We start from the raw sequence: 16,414 nt of genomic DNA, 5'->3' as shown, positions 1-16,414 counted from the left end.
AATAGAAACAGATTTATGCTTGTTCGGGATGTGACTTCTCACTGTTGTTGCTGAAGATCTCTTCTGAAAATGGTGGCTGGGATATCTGGGTGCTCTTCCAATCATTCCATCTGCGCCAGCATTCCAGCGAGTCAGATGGTATGATAATCCCCTCTCTTAACCCCCATGCATTGCACTGGGGGTTCTCCTGACCCCTGAGACAATCTGGGGAGGAAGGGGGGTACATAGGGGGAGGAGAGGGGAGAAAGTCCCATTGCACAGGTGGAAGTCCTTGCACAGGGCTTCCGCTGGTAGGGCTGCTTAGCTGAATCCCACCCTCTGTTTCTGCTGGGTCAACAGAATAAAGTGCCCTACTCAGTCAAGGTTTATTCTTTCCTCTAGGGTGCGGGTAGGAAACCTGTGACACCCCCCCCAGGTACTGTTGGAGTATAATTCCCAGCACCCTGTGACCACTGAGCATGCTGGGAATCCAACATCTGGAGGGGCCCCCTGCTCTAACCTTTCCCATGGTAGGGAGCCTATCCTATGAGGCTCAGTAGCCTCTGTTTTGGAGGCTTTCAGAAAGCTATATTTTATTTTGAGCCCTTTGAAGAGAGGAGTGATTTTGTTTCTACTGCGTGGTGTCGATCAGGCTCTGTGGATCTGTGATTACAGATATTTTTTAAAAAAATAGGCATTCTTTTCATCAGCCTGAGCTGGGGGGCAACAGAGTTCAGGCAAGGAAGGAGAGGGTAGGGAGAGAGCATTCTGGGATTGGAGCTAGAGGCCTTCGGATGTCGCTTCGCATCCACACTTTGGATGAGATGGGGAAACATATGCCCATGAGGAGCTCATGACTGTTTCTTCATAGCAGGATAACCTACCAGCAAAAGTGAATATCATGTGTAGATCTATTTGGGTTTTATATTAAGTAGGATAGACTGGCTGTGGTGCTCTGGGCATGGGTACCATTTTCAGATTCCAGCAAAGGCAAACATCTCAGTTCATTGATTCCTTTCAAGTTAAAATTGAAAGGTTGTCTCTCTGAGGAGACTTTGTGAGCATTTAAGTTGAAAGTCACCGCAGAAAATTTATGAACATCCACCATTCATTTAGCAAGCAGTGAGTTTTCCCCCTGCTGACTGTGTTTTCTAGCCACCCCTTATTTGATTTCAGGGTGTTTTTTAAAAAATAATAATAATGATATGTAGCTTAATATGAAACTGAAGTGATCAGGGAGTCTGTGCTGGCATGTTAGAAATGGGGCAGAAAGAGTGGGATATCGTAGCTGTGTGAGAATTTGAACAGAGCTCCTCCTTAAAAACAACTAAAAGCAAAACAATTAAAAGCAAGTATGATTCTATGGCTTGGGACAATAGAAATCAAGCTTTAAAAATGTGTGTGTGTGTGTGTGTGTGTAAAAACTAGAGCACAAACAGAACAAATCCCCTTTTAAGATAACCCAGAATTCTTTTTCTCAAGTATGATCGTTTCCCACTACTACTGCTGCTACAAAAACTGCCCGTTTTTACTTCTGGCTAAAAGGATAGATATTGGCTTCACCCAATATAGAATGTGATATTCCATTTGGAGTTCTGCTTCCTAGAAGTCTCTGCTTGCTTTCATTTTTCTTTTTTAAGTCGTTGTCTAGCCTTTAGGGAGGAAAGGATATACTGGAAAGAACATGGGCAAAAATCTTGCACTTTGAAACCAAGTGGAGCAGAAGAGTAAGCTCTTGGCTGCCCTAAAAAGCTCTTCAGAGCACCACTTAGTGCTGCACTTTTGTCTTTGGGGCAGGCTCTTGCACTCTCATGTGTGCAAATAAAATGCCATGCTCATTCAGATGCAGATAGTGCTCTGATTTCTAATAGGGCTGTGCACAGCTCGCCCACGCTGCCTCATGGCTCTGACCTGGAGGGGGTCTCCAATCAGGTTAACCCACCCTGAGACACCCCAGGGACCGCCCACCCCACCCTGGACCTGCTTCAACAAAAGGGCTGATTAATTAAACATACAGCTGTTGTTGTTTAGTCATTTAGTCATGTCCGACTCTTCGTGACCCCATGGACATAGCACACCAGGCACTCCTGTCTTGCACTGCCTCCCGCAGTTTGGTCAAACGCATGTTCGTAGCTTCGAGAACACTGTCCAACCATCTCGTCCTCTGTCGTCCCCTTCTCCTAGTGCCCTCCATCTTTCCCAACATCAGGGTCTTTTCCAGGGAGTCTTCTCTTCTCATGAGGTGGCCAAAGTACTGGAGCCTCAGCTTCAGGATCTGTCCTTCCAGTGAGCACTCAGGGCTGATTCCCTGAAGAATGGATAGGTTTGATCTTCTAGCAGTCCATGGGACTCTCAAGAGTCTCCTCCAGCACCATAATTCAAAAGCATCAATTCTTCGGCGATCAGCCTTCTTTATGGTCCAGCTCTCACTTTATGGTCCAGCTCTCACTAACATACAGCTAGGGCAAGAAAAGGAGAAGTTGCATTAATTTTTTTTTATTTTTGCCCCAAAGCTTTCTCCATGAAAACCTGCTCTTTAAAGCTGAAATGTAACCATTGCCTTTAGGTTTCTCCACAGATTGCCGTTCATTCCTATTCAGCAATAAAGAGCAGGGTTTTGCCAGGAAAGCTCTGGAGCAAAAAAAACAACCCCAAAAACTGAAGCTTTAAAGCATGGACTGTGCCTGAAGAGCACAGAGAAAGGTAAGTGTGAGCAAACCCCAAGGCTTTTTTGGTTCCGAAGGCAGGTCTGGACCCAAATTGCAATGGGTCTACATAATCCATCCCATCCAATGAGTTTAACCCATGATGCCCTCTGGACCCCTCTGGAATAAGTTACTGGCTGAAATTAGCCCAGGCCGGTGGCACCATGATGTTTAAGTCCCACTGAAGACGTTTTTATTTAAGAAAGTTTCCCCAGTCATTTTGTGTTTTATGATTTTAGAGCTTGCATATTTTTGTGTGTGTTTTATCTCATTTTTTTACGTGGTATACCACTTGGAAGGGCTTCAGTCTGTGAAGCAGTTTATAACTTTGTAAAATAAATAAATAATGAACCTGGCGCCCACGGGATGTTTTGAACGTGCCCAACTGTACTGGCTGGAGCTGATCAAAGTTGCATTCTGAAACATCTGGTTTGGTGGGTGCTGCCATGAGGAATGTAGCTACAAACTTGTGGACTGCTGTTCTCAACCATGGGTACCCACTTTGGTGGGCCGGCCATGATCAAGGGCATGCAGCACTTGAATTTGGGATCTGTATCACCCATTTTTTGAGAATATAAATAATACTATATGCCTGATCCCTGTCTGCACACTGAGCCAATGTGGTTAAAAAACCCTACATCACAATTCATGCATGCACTTGGTCCGGACATCCTAAAGGTTTGGGAGGTGTGTTCCAGCCACCCACTGACCCCTTTCACTCTCCGTGGCTGCAGGATTCATGTCTAATACCTTGAAATGATGAGAAGAGAGGGAAGGACTTTGGCTGGCATTGGCGCAGCTTACAATTGGGACAACTGGACATGCCAGGGCCTCTTGTACAACCATATAAGCAAACTGTCAGGGAATCCATGTATTAGCTGTGAATTAATGTCCTGCAGAGACTGGAACCTGGATCATGCAGGGATTAAAGAGGCATTACCCTTTTGTTAAAGCTGATGTTTCGGGGATAATCTGGAAGCTTTAGCTAATACATTATTGCAGAAACTTCTTCAATCACAGTGGCAGACAGTAAGCAGATTTGGATATTACTGCATAACCGTGTGCGGAAACCGCTTCTGGCTGCGCTTCATAGGCTGAGTTGGCGTCATGGCGGCGGGCTCAGAATCAGCCCGAACCAGGGCTGGGGGAGAAGGAAGAGGGTGGCTTTCAGTCAAGGAGTCACAATAGGTAGACTTCTGATCGTGCTGTGAGATCAAAGGGCAACTGGATCACCCAGCGGGAGGGTGGTCATTGGAATCACTGGGGGAGGCCGACAGAATGTGGCCAAGACTTCAGTCTTCCATCGGAACAGGATCTGGTCATCTGGGAAAGGAAAAGGGCTTCTCTGTCATTGATGACAGCAGCTGTGTGTGGGAACCAGGTGCTGTCTTCTAATGATGAGGCATCAAAATCCAAGAAAGCCAGCCAGAGCCCTGGCTCCCCACCCCCTGCTATCCTGAGAGGAGAGGGTGATGCTTCTATATGGAGCTAGAATGTCTAGCCCACTACTAACTCTTCTGGCTAGGACTGGCTCTTCAAGTCTTCCCTAGTCCTACTACTGGGGAGGATGGTGTTTTTTAAAAAGCCAAAGTCATGTATAAGTCATGTATTTTATAACAGACTGTAAATCAGGCATCCCCAAACTTCGTCCCTCCAGATGTTTTGGACTACAATTCCCATCTTCCCCAACCACTGGTCCTAGTTACAGGTAGGTAGCCGTGTTGGTCTGAGTCGAAGCAAAATAAAAAAATTCCTTCAGTAGCACCTTAAAGACCAACTAAGTTTTTATTTTGGTATGAGCTTTCGTGTGCATGCACACTTCTTCAGATACACTTGAAACAGAAGTCAGTCCCTTATGTATATACAGAGGGTGGGGGGGGGAATGGGTGATGGGCTGGTAGGAGTGGTAAACCTGTAGATGGCTGTTAACGACTGCTGATGACTGCAATTGGAGCCACCTGGGATGAACAAAGACATTGGATTCTTATCTCATTATGCATGATCAAGCTTTCTTTAGCGCCTCAGCCCTTGCTCCCCCCCCCCCGCAGGACCAATTGCAGTCATCAGCAGTCATTAACAGCCATCTACAGGTTTACCACTCCCATCAGCCCATCACCCATACCCACCCACCACCCACCCTCTGTATATACATAAGGGACTCACTTCTGTTTCAAGTGTATCTGAAGAAGTGTGCATGCACACGAAAGCTCATACCAAAATAAAAACTTAGTTGGTCTTTAAGGTGCTACTGAAGGAATTTTTTTATTTTGTAACCACTGGTCCTGTTAGCTAGGGATCATGGGAGTTGTAGGCCAAAACATCTGGAGGGCTGCAGTTTGGGGATGCCTGCTGTAAATAGTCAGTGCTTTTTTTCTGGGGGGTATTCAAGAGTATACAGTACCAGCTTGGTGGTTGGTGGCTGTTTCATGGGCGCTACCATCCGACTCAGGTAAGGGGGGGCTTTGGCAGGGGTGTGGGACACCTCAGGTGGCAACATGGAACTTGTCGTCTCTGGTAGTGGGACAGGGCAGCCTAAATTGAGCTGACTTGCTGTGTTTTTTTTTTGCTGTGCCTGCCTTTCAACTACCCTGTGAGGCAAATTAGGCGGAAAGGTAGTGCCTGGTTCAATATTGAACCAAAAGCTTCATAGATCTGAAGTTAGGCCTCCCTCCTTTAAGACCGAGACTCTAACCACCGTGCCACACTAGGTATCTTTGTCTGAAACTGTTGTTGATGGAGTTTGGTTGTCAAAAGTCCACTAATACAATGGTCTCGATTCATGCAATTGTTTGGGAGTTTCCATTTTTACTCCAGGTGCTTGCTTAGGCTCTTGTGTGCAACCCTCTTTTCCTCGGCTTCTGCTTCTGCCCTGGAGCAGCAGATCTCTCCCGTGCGCAGGTGCCCCGTGGCTGTGTGTCTGGTTTTGTGCCTTTGGCCTCTCTGTCCTAAACATCATTTGCTGCTTCACTCCCCTGCTGTTTTTGATCCCTCGGCGCTGTGGTGAATTAATCCTTATGGGCTGATCCTTGCTTAATGCTGCGCTTGCTCATGTTCAGACTTATAATAAAGCATGATTCTGCAATGACTTGTCCAATAGCTCCAGACAGTCTCTGAGATTGTGAGCTCAGTTGGTGGCGGCGGCAACAGCAATGCTCCAATTTGCTTGCTTTCCTTTCCCAGGATGCCAGTAGGGTCTAAGGGAACACATTTTCTCCAGCTACCGTTGCAACTACCCCCCCACCCCACCAAGGGTATTTAGATTCAAGAAAAAGAACAAATAGTTTTGTGGCATCTTGAGGCATAAGCTTTCATAGACTACAGTGTAGTCCAAAGTGTTGTTTGAGTTACAGTTACAGTAATGTACACACTTTTTTCCCCAGAGGGTGGGATTGTAAATAGTGAGGTCAGAGAGAAATGAAACCCACAGTGATAATTAGGCAAATAACAGTGAAAAAATCACAACACAGTTGTTGATAACAGGAACATCCTGGCATTGGTAAGCCATTTAACTCAGGTAAAGGGACCCCTGACAATTAAATCCAGTCACAAATGACTCTGGGGTTGCGGCACTCATCTCGCTTTACAGGCAGAGGGAGCTGGCATTTATCCGCTTCTGCTTTTTTTTCCGGGTCATGTGGCCAGCATGACAAAGCTGCTTCTGGCGAAACCAGAGCAGTGCACGGAAGCACCATTTACAGTACCTTCCCGCTGTAGCGGTCCCTATTTATCTACTTGCACTTTGACGTGCTTTCGAACTGCTCGGTTGGCAAGAGCTGGGACCGAGCAACGGGAGCTCACCCCATTGCAGGGATTTGAACCGCCAGCCTTTTGATCGGCAAGCCCAAGCGGCACAGTGGTTTAACCCACAGCGCCACCCGCGTCCCTAATTAACACAGGTATTGTGCTAGAAGTTGTTTGTCTCAGTATAGGACCTAATAATTTCATCCACAATGTCAAGTGTTCATTTACTTGCCTCTCTTCGAATATGATAAAGCCCATCATCTGCAAGCAATGCTCTTCTGCATTCTACTTAAGACATACAGGCTGGTCTCCATGCAAAATAATAAATAGACACGAATCAGAAACGGCTATTTTCCAAAGCTAGCGAGCGAACATTTCAACCTCTGAGAACACTCTATAAATGACCTTAAAGTGGCCGTCCTGGAGCAAACGAACCTTAAACATGAAACCTCTGTATTGCAACTGAACAAGATGTTCAGTGCAATTACTTTTGGATTGAATTGAGACAAATAATTTTCCAATATCCTTCATATGTTAATTAGCTGACCAATGCCAGAATTATCAAAAGTTGCTTTGTGAATTGTCACTGATGTTTATATAATTATCACTTTCTGTACTTTTCTGTGTTTCATTTCCCTCACTGTTTGCAACCCTGTGTATATATGCCTGTAACTCAGGATAACACTTCAATGCAGCGATGAAGTAGACTGTAGTCCTCAAAACCTTGTGCCATAATAAATCTGTTAGCCTTGGGAGGTTGTTAGAAGTGGGATGTTGAAAGCACACTAGCCAGCAATTGCAGAGCAAGAAAACTTGGGTGGGTGCAAAAGGAGCTTTCTGATGATCTCATATTTTAAAGGGACATGTATAGGAAACAGAAGGAGTGTCAGGGGGGCTTAAAGCTCAGAATGAGCTTAGGCTTTCGAGATAGGTAAAAAAAATTACAACAAGGGATTTTCGACTGTGTTCAGAGCTAGAGGCAAAACAAGGAAGTGTAAGTCCGCTGTGTGGAAAAGATGAAGAAATGGCAGCTTAATGAAGCTGCTGGAGACACTTCTGCAAGGAGGAAATTCCACACTTAGGGGCTGCCTCAGGGAAGGGCCCTGCCAGGCAGAGGTATAAGGGAGAGGCAGTCTCTCGAGTAACTTGGTCCACACCTGTTTAAGGCTTTGTAAGAACTTGGTCTGGTGGCAAATAATCCACTAGTGCAGCGGCTTCGACAAAGCTGTGATACATTGGTACTGGCTAGCTCCAAACAGCAAACACAACTTCTGGACAATCTGCAAGGGCAGCCATACTGTGTCCTAGGATCATTTTTAGTGGCGGGATGTTTTGCATTTTTTGCCTCAGACACAGAATGGGTTAGGCCCCAGCTGAGACCAGGAGTTGCACCTGGGCAGCAGGAAGCTTTGGGTGAGACGAGACTAGCATGGAAGGTGTGTCATGGTATGGAATAAGGCTGCTACTATGCAAGTGTTGTTGCATGCTTCCCCCCCCCCCCAATCTCTGAGCAGTGTGCGAGTCCAGGGGTTCCCGGTGCTAATCCAGGGTTCCATTTCCTTGGAATGAGGGAGAGCGGAGACTGTAGCATCTTTATGATATGTGGTTTATTTACACAAATGTACAATTTGATCTGGATGCGGGTGGCGCTGTGGGTTAAACCACAGAGCCTAGGGCTTGCTGATCAGAAGCTCGTGGTTCGAATCCCCGCGACGGGGTGAGCTCCCGTTGCTCGGTCCCAGCTCCTGCCAACCTAGCAGTTCAAAAGCACGTCAAAGTGCAAGTAGATAAATAGGTACCGCTACAGCGGGAAGGTAAACCGCATTTCCGTGTGCTGCTCTGGTTCACCAGAAGCAGCTTTGTCATGCTGGCCACATGACCTGGAAGCTGTACGCCGGCTCCCTCTGCCAATAATGCAAGATGAGCGCCGCAACCCCAGAGTCGGTCACGACTGGACCTAATGGTCAGGGGTCCCTTTACCTTTACAACTTGATCATACAATGGAGGGGCTTTACAACACCCCATAACATCTTGCCTCTCCCATCTGCACAGCCTTGGATTCCAGCTGAAATCACAAGTGGCTCTGGGTTCCTAGCTTCTGCCTCCTTCTAGCTCAGCTCTCTGCCTTTATCTTTCTTTTTACCAGTCAGGTGAGGAAGGCCATTTGCCCTCTAGCTCAGAGCAGCTTCCCTTGTCAGTCTAATGACCATACAGTACTTAGATGGTATCTATGGGCATTCTCACAGTCCAACAATGGGATCCTCCTTGAGAGTTTAACCCTTGCTGGGTCCAGCTCTCCAGGGATGGTAAGAGATTCGGGCATCATAAAGACAGACCCCTCAAACTCACAACAGTATGCTTCATGTATCATCCAATAGCAGCATCAGAAGTATGAGCGGAACAGACTTGATCTTTTTGAGAAGTTCCTGTATCCCGCTGAGGATTGTCTCCAATTTAAATGGAAGCAAGAATAATCTTTACTGTTTTTGTAAAACAGCAAACACACTAAAGCATTTGAGCCTGATTGGCTGAGGAAATGAATGCAGTAGGATGTTCCTCTTTAGACATCCTTTAAGAAATTTAATGCTCTGTCTCATTAAGTCCTCCTCACAAAATTAAATCCATTGGCATAGATGCATTGCTGTCAATTGGACAGAAAGCTGGCTGAACATCTTGAATAAAAGATAATGAGTGGTGTCAGCATTTCAGAGAATGAGGCGGTATCTGTTTGTGAACTGCGCTGATCTTATTTAAACACCTTTCCCTAGTGATCTTAGAGATAGAGTAAATACCTAGACTAATGGGATTCCAAGATGCTAAAGTGGAGAAGATCCCGTGCACAGAGCAATGAGATGGGAGAAAAAAGAGAGAGTTTGTTATACAGTACATTTTTCATGATCAATATGACTGCAGAGAGCAAATACAGTGTGCAGGAGTTTACTAAACAACAACAACAACCTGTTTCTTTGGCAGGACTGACCAATTTTTTTGCACCTTAACTGAAAATTCAAATAGTGCCCTCCCATCCAGCAGGAAAAAAACACAAACTGGACACACCACTTGACTAAACCAGAAACCATTTTTCACCACCTGCCTGTCTGCTTTGGCATATGCAGGCGGAACACGGGAGGTACTGGAATCACGAGCAGTTTGTCACACAGATTCTGTGTAATGCGCTTTGAATTTTCAGTTGAAACTCATGAATCCTGTTACAGTTTTGTAGATCTGTTGGTTATGACTTGTGGGAGGAATTCACTGCTGTGCTATTAAGAACTGCTGCGGCTCCATTTTGGTTTCAACTCTATGGTGGTGGCCTTTTCTTGAGCTCAGAGGATGAATGCAGCCCTGATTCCAACATGCTGCAGTGCATACTCCTGATGGGTTCAGAGCTGAAGCGGCTAGCAAATTCAGGGCCTGCATTGGCCCCAAATGCACGGCAGGAGTTGCTAGGATGAAGACAGGAGGCCATTCCCTCCCTCCCTTCCACCATCCAGCCCTTTAGCCTGGCCAACTGAAGCCTGCGCCCATGTACTGCTTTCTGCTGAGAGGGGTTTCCCACTGGCGCAAGTGGACAGGCTCAAGGACATTTGGCTCACAAATCTGGGTGGGAGAACTAGGGATTTATGGTGGATTTCTTAAGATCATTGGTGACCAGCAGGGGGTCTCTTTCACTACCGTGTTTCCCCTTTTTTAAGACACCGTCTTATAACTTTTTTCCCTCAAAAAAACACACAGTGGCTTATTTTCAGGGGGTGTCTTTTTTTAAAAAAAGTGCTGGTACAACTGGGACCCACTGGCTCAGGACGCTCAGTGCTCTCTTTTGCGCGCTGCTGGGCGCGTTGTTGGCGCTGCCAGTTCCGAGCGCCTGCAGGGTGGGGTGGGGGTGGCAGTGCTTTAAACCCCCAACCCTTTAGAAAGCAATGGAAGTTATGGACCATAACAATCCTTAAGAGGCGCAGGTCTTAAAAAACCCCTGGTATCACCCTTGAAGCACAGCCTTCCAAAGTCAGGGGGGAAGAGGTCTGTTTAGACAAAGGAAAGGATCGGGGGTGATTCTGCGCCCTGGGACCCACAGAACTACTTTAAAAATCCCAACCTGGGGGGGGGGTCAAATAGTGAAGCCCCATAGCCCTGTAGCAACAGAAGGCACATTCTGAAGCACCCGAGCTGTTCGGTTCCATAAAAAATCCAGGAATTGTAAAATTAACAACAATAATGGGGGGCACTCTATCCAAAGAGTTAAGAAGGAATGGGAAAGTGTTGAGTTATATATGGAAAAATATGGAAAGGAAAGTTAGTTAAAGATAAAAAATAAATAATTATCGCAAGGGAAAAAATAACATCATAAAGGGTAATAATATTAAATATAAAATAGACAACACAACAGAAAAAGCAAGTATATGACTAAATGAGATCGCACAGGAGTGAGGGAAGTGGGGAGAGATGGAGGGGGGTAAGGAATGGAAGGAGGCAATGGTTGGAGGAGGGTATAGGGGGATGAATTAAAGGAAAATTAAGACTGAGAGGCGCATGGTTTTTGTTTTTTAAAGATGCAAAGGCTTGCAATCAGCCAAAGTATAGAGCCCAACTTCCAGGAGACTGCGATCTACTTGCGGATTTATAAACTGGAGGTGATCTACCCCCGTTTTATTGGTGTTCAGGTCAGAGTTGTTTTTAGAGAGAGGAAATATCCCATTTTTGAGGTTAAAGTAAAAGTTCCTGACCTTTTTTTTATAATGAGGAAATGCTGCTAAAACTCCGTTCTTCATTCCACGAAGGGGAGAGGGGGCGGGGCCGGGTGCTCAAAGACAAAAGAAATGGAAAAGGAGATAGCGATCAACTGCAGCCTCCTGCAGCCGCCGGGAGAGGCAGGGGCTGCAGCCGAGTGCTGCTTCGCAAACAAACGGGGGAAAGTGCTTAGAACCCAGAGAATCCAGCTGAAAAACACGAAGCAGCAACAGCAATTGCACACACACCATCCCAAGCCAGCACAGTAACCAAGTCTCAAAAGCAAGAAAGGACTCAGCAAACACTGCTGCGGCCGGCGTTGCTGCTGCTGACTCGGGGAGCTCAGTGCTCTCTTCCGCACAGCGCCTATCACTATGGCTTATTTTCGGGGTACGGTTTATATTTCTCAAATGCTTAGAAATGCTGCTATGGCTTATTTTATGACTACGCCTTAAAAAGGGGGAAACACGGTAAGTGATTCCTTGCTGCTGCTGCTGCTGCTGCTGCTGCTGCTGCTGCTGCTGCTGCTGCTGCTGCTGCTGCTGCTGCTGCTGCTGCAACAGCAGCAAACAAACAAACAAACAAACTTTCTACCACCAATAGCAGCTGTCTTTGTTTGCCTGTGTAGTGGCTGCCCCCCTCCCCAGCCCAGGTTCCTTGGAATGAAGCTACATCTGGGGCATTAGGACAAAAACTAAATGGTGGGCACTAGCCCACAGCCACCACTTTGGACAGCTGCATGGCCACCCACTGCTTTACAAGAGAGAGGGGGGGAGAGGGAGGGAGGGAGGGAGGGAGAGGGAGAGGGAGGAAGAACTCATTAAACATCTTTAAAATCACCAAAATTGACCACAAACCCCCCCCCCAATTCAGGGGCATACCCAGGATAAAAAATAGGGGGCAAGGGGCGGGGCCAAGGGGCGGGAGGGGAGGGGAGGGGCCACAGCGTGAATGTGGGCGGGGCTACGTTGCCTGCGCCTCCCCGGTCTTCCGACGAGGCAGCCCCAGGCTCCCACTCCCAGCGCGAAGCTCCAGAGGCGGGTGGGGAACGCGAGCCTGTGGCTGCCTCCTCCGCGCCTCCCCGGTCTTCCGAGGAGGCGGCCCCAGGCTCCTGCTCCCGGCGCTAAGCTCCAGAGGCGCAAGGGGAACGTGAGCCTGTGGCTGCCTCCTCCGCTTACGCTCCCCACTCCTGCTTAGCGCTCCTCCGCTTACGCTCCCCGCGCGCCTCTGGAGCTTCGCGCTGGGAGCGGGAGCCTGGGGCTGCCGCGCCTGCGCCCCTCAGCCTTTTGCTTCTAGGGGGGCAATTGCCCCCTCCTGCCCCCCTGCCTACGCCCATGCCCCAATTCACTGCCTCTGATGAATTTTGAGGGTCAGATTGAGATCAGCATTATGTGTGAAGCTGCCCTTCTTGTACCCCCCAAGTAGACACTTCCTGGGTTTTAGCTAGTTAGCCATTCTGGCAGTTTCTCCTCCCTTAAGTCTATTGCCTTCAAACAACTGGAAAGGACCCCAAGGGACATGAAGTCCAACCCCCTGCAATGCAGGAAAATCTTTTGCCCAACGTGGGGCTCAAACTCACAACCTTGAGATTAAGAGTTTCGTGCTCTGCTGACGGAGCTATCCCAGCAGTCAAGTTATGTAAAATCACTTTAATTAACTGCATGGTTTTAAGGTCTATTTTAATTGACTGCAAGTCGCTTTGAGAGTTAGAAACGGAAAAAGTGGCTCATAAATGTATAACAACAGAAATACCAATAAATAATTCCACTCTTCAAGTGGGAAATCGAGGCTGAGACTTGCCGAAGGCTACCCACAGAATCTACGTTTGAAACACATTGGCTTTCAGCATCATCTAAGCACAAAACTTATTACAAGGGCTGACATTTGCTCACTCGTCTGGGATCATGTGTGACTCATGTGTGTGACACAAGGAGTTTGACAGCAGGAGAAGAGGGTGCCAAGAATGCCTTTGCTTGCCAGAGAATTGTCACATATTCACATGTTTTAAGTTAGAACAAAGGCCATTATTCAGCTCATGCCTTAGAACGGTTGGAGGATTCTCCCTCCTCATTCATAGCATTCTGTTCCAGTCCACCTTACTTCTATTGGCTAGTCTCTTTTTATATACTAAAACCCAGTTCCAAAGGTTCCACCATACTCTTTTATGACTATTGTGCCCTTCACACACAAAAATGTGAATGGGTTAATTTTTAACTTTAAGAAATCCTGGGAATGCTGTTGCTTCCACTCCAATCTCTGAGTGGTACAAGACTCCAACTGTTCCAGTTCTCACCCAGGGTTCTGTTTCCTTGGCATGAAGATCACTGGAGACTATAATGTCTTTAGGATTTGTGATCGGATTCACACATCTAAGATGTACATCATGAGCATAAGATGGAAAGGCTTACAGCATGAACTTTCCAACAGCTCTGGCTTCCCCGTTCGGTTTATAGGCATGTCCCCAAAGTCATAATTTTGGATTCAGCACAGAGAGCAAAACAAGCCTCTGTGTATCTCTGCAGCTTCAACCCAAACTAAATGGAAGACCAGCTGTTGGCCTTTTGTTCTCCTAGATGGTGTCGGCAATCTTTTTCAGCAGGGGGCCGGTCCACTGTTCCTCAGAGCTTGTGGGGGGCCGGACTATATTTTGAAAAAAAATATGAACGAATTCCTATGCCCCACAAATAACCCAGAGATGCATTTTAAATAAAAGGACACATTCTACTCATGTAAAAACATGCTGATTCCCGGACCGTCCGCAGGCCGGATTTAGAAGGTGATTGGGCCACATCCGGCCCCCGGGCCTTAGTTTGGGGACCCGGTGTAGCCTCTAGCGGAGTGAAGGGGGAGGCCTACCCCCTCCTGAAATAGCACCACCAACCAGTTATTGCAAATATGGTGACACACCTGTCCTTTCCCAGCTCTTAAGGCATGTAAATGGAGTGCATACAGGCCCATCCCAGGGCCCTAAACTTAATAAAGAGACTGGTTTGACCAGTTCAGCAGTCCCTTCTACCACAAACTGTAATCCTGCAGACTACAAAGCAACCTCTCTGTCCTATAATGATAGTTACGGGCTGAAGATAAATTGATTAACCCAATTACATTACATGTAATTGCAAAAGTTGCTCTTCTTAATGAGCATTATTTTAATATCCTGCTTTATTTACAAATTCAAAATAAACAAGCACCTCACAGGTTAAATGAAACTAAACTGGCAGGAAAGTTGGATATTATTTCATGGTTAACAACCCTAAACCAATTTCAAAAGAGCATGGCTTATATTAATAAATAAACCCCTGTCCTTCTAGGGCCCCAAATCATTCCACAATGCCACCTTATTAATCTATGTGACCTTGCTGGCTGGGAAGCAGCTACGGTACGTGTTTTGTTACTGAGAAGTATGGTAAACTGGATTCATCCATTGGTATAAGGCTACATTAGAACACAGCAAACCAGATACCTAGAAATTTAAGAAGGGGACTCTCCTGCATTGTTAACTTGCTTTTTTCAAACAAGAATACCTCTAAATAACATGCCAACGCAAGCGTTTCCAGTACAGTCGCCACCCCAGAAAGGTTGCCCACTTGAGCATCTCTGCACATAAGTAAACACCACTGAGGAGTTATTAATTTAGGGCTACCTACATGACTACCTACATGACTCAGAAAAACTGTCTACGAACAAACGTCGGCTCCCTTGGCCAGTAAAGTGAGGTGAGCGCCACAACCCCCCGAAGTCATTCGCGACTGGACTTAACAGTCAGGGGTCCCTTTACCTTTACCTTTAAAGGCTGAATAATAATTTTAAAAAAGCCTTTCCACTTATAACTATAATCCCCATTGCTTGCCATGGTGAAGGCTGCTGTGGGGATGGAAGACATTACCTCATTATCGCATGTCAATCTGGTTCTTGGTAGTATTTTAACAATTAAGTACTCTGTGTTTCAAGAATCACTCAAGAATCCTTCCAAGTTTCTTGTAAGGTGGACCAGGATTGTTATCATCCCCATAGCAGTGTCCCATGGATTACTGCATACCAGGAATGTGCTCTAACCATGCATAATGCAACTGTCTATAAAACATGGGGTAAGTTAATGGAGGAATCTTACCTGTGTTCTTGCCAAAAGCAGGGCCTTAGGGTTAGAGATGGCATTGGAAATCTAAATGCTATCTTCCATGTATCATAGTTCTCAAGGTATACTGGGCAGCAGCCTTATGGTTCCTGCTATTCAAGCAGGCCATTTGCACTGTTGCAGTGTTGGTAGAATGTATTCCGTACCTCTCCAAGAAACACAGAATGAAGCAATACGGTACTGCCACCCATACCCACAGCAGAGGAGCTACTAACAGTGACCTCTGTGGTAGCAATTGAGTCCCTGGTTTCCCTTCCTGTTAGTGTCCCATCTTGCGCTCATCTGTAGCAACAATGAATTACCATGAAGAGGAGGGTATGGGCTCCTTATTTGCTCACTCATTGTGACAAAGATGCAAACTTTTATTGAACAGCGCCAGGGAGGGGGAGGGGGTTTCTGCCACATGCATATGGGTTTGCCAAGTCAAGTGGTTGCTTCAGTAGGGCTCTTCCGCCTTTGACAGCTGCATGGCCAACAGCAGGACAGCAGGAGTCACATTGCCTGTGACTCTGGGCATCTCTTTGCCTGTTATAGAACTGCCTCTTGTGGAACTTGCAAAGGTGCAGGAACCTGACTAGAACAAGTTGGTTGTCCACCGCACTGAGGAACAGCTTGGAGCACTCAGCACCCTGCTGCTAGGCCTCCCTTGTGGTCTACAAAGAACTGCATACATAGAAGATCCTGTTCTCTGCAGAGCGCCATAAAAATGAATATGCAGCAGGTATTATCTTGTACCAGCTGTGGTGCCCCATCCATTGCCTCCAACCATGGAGAAGAATAGCCATCACAGCTCAGATGTTTGTGTTCTTTCCCCCCCATGTAAACGTGTCCAGTAAAAATATGCCTTGTTTTATTAGATTTTGGTATAAAGTATTATGTGGTGAGACCCAGGTGGCGCTGTGGGTTAAACCACAGAGCCTAGGGCTTGCCAATCAGAAGGTTGGCGGTTCGAATCCCTGTGGCAGGGGGAGCTCCCGTTGCTCGGTCCCAACTCCTGCCAACCTAGCTGTTCGAAAGCACGTCAAAATGCAAGTAGATAAATAGGAACCGCTACAGCTACTGTGTACTAGGATCATTTTTAGTGGCGGGATGTTTTGCATTTTTTGCGTCAGACACAGAATGTCCA

This window comes from Zootoca vivipara, chromosome 8 (assembly GCF_963506605.1).
Source record: "Zootoca vivipara chromosome 8, rZooViv1.1, whole genome shotgun sequence".
Taxonomy (NCBI): Eukaryota; Metazoa; Chordata; class Lepidosauria; order Squamata; family Lacertidae; genus Zootoca; species Zootoca vivipara.
Note: the sequence above shows the minus strand (reverse complement) of the source record.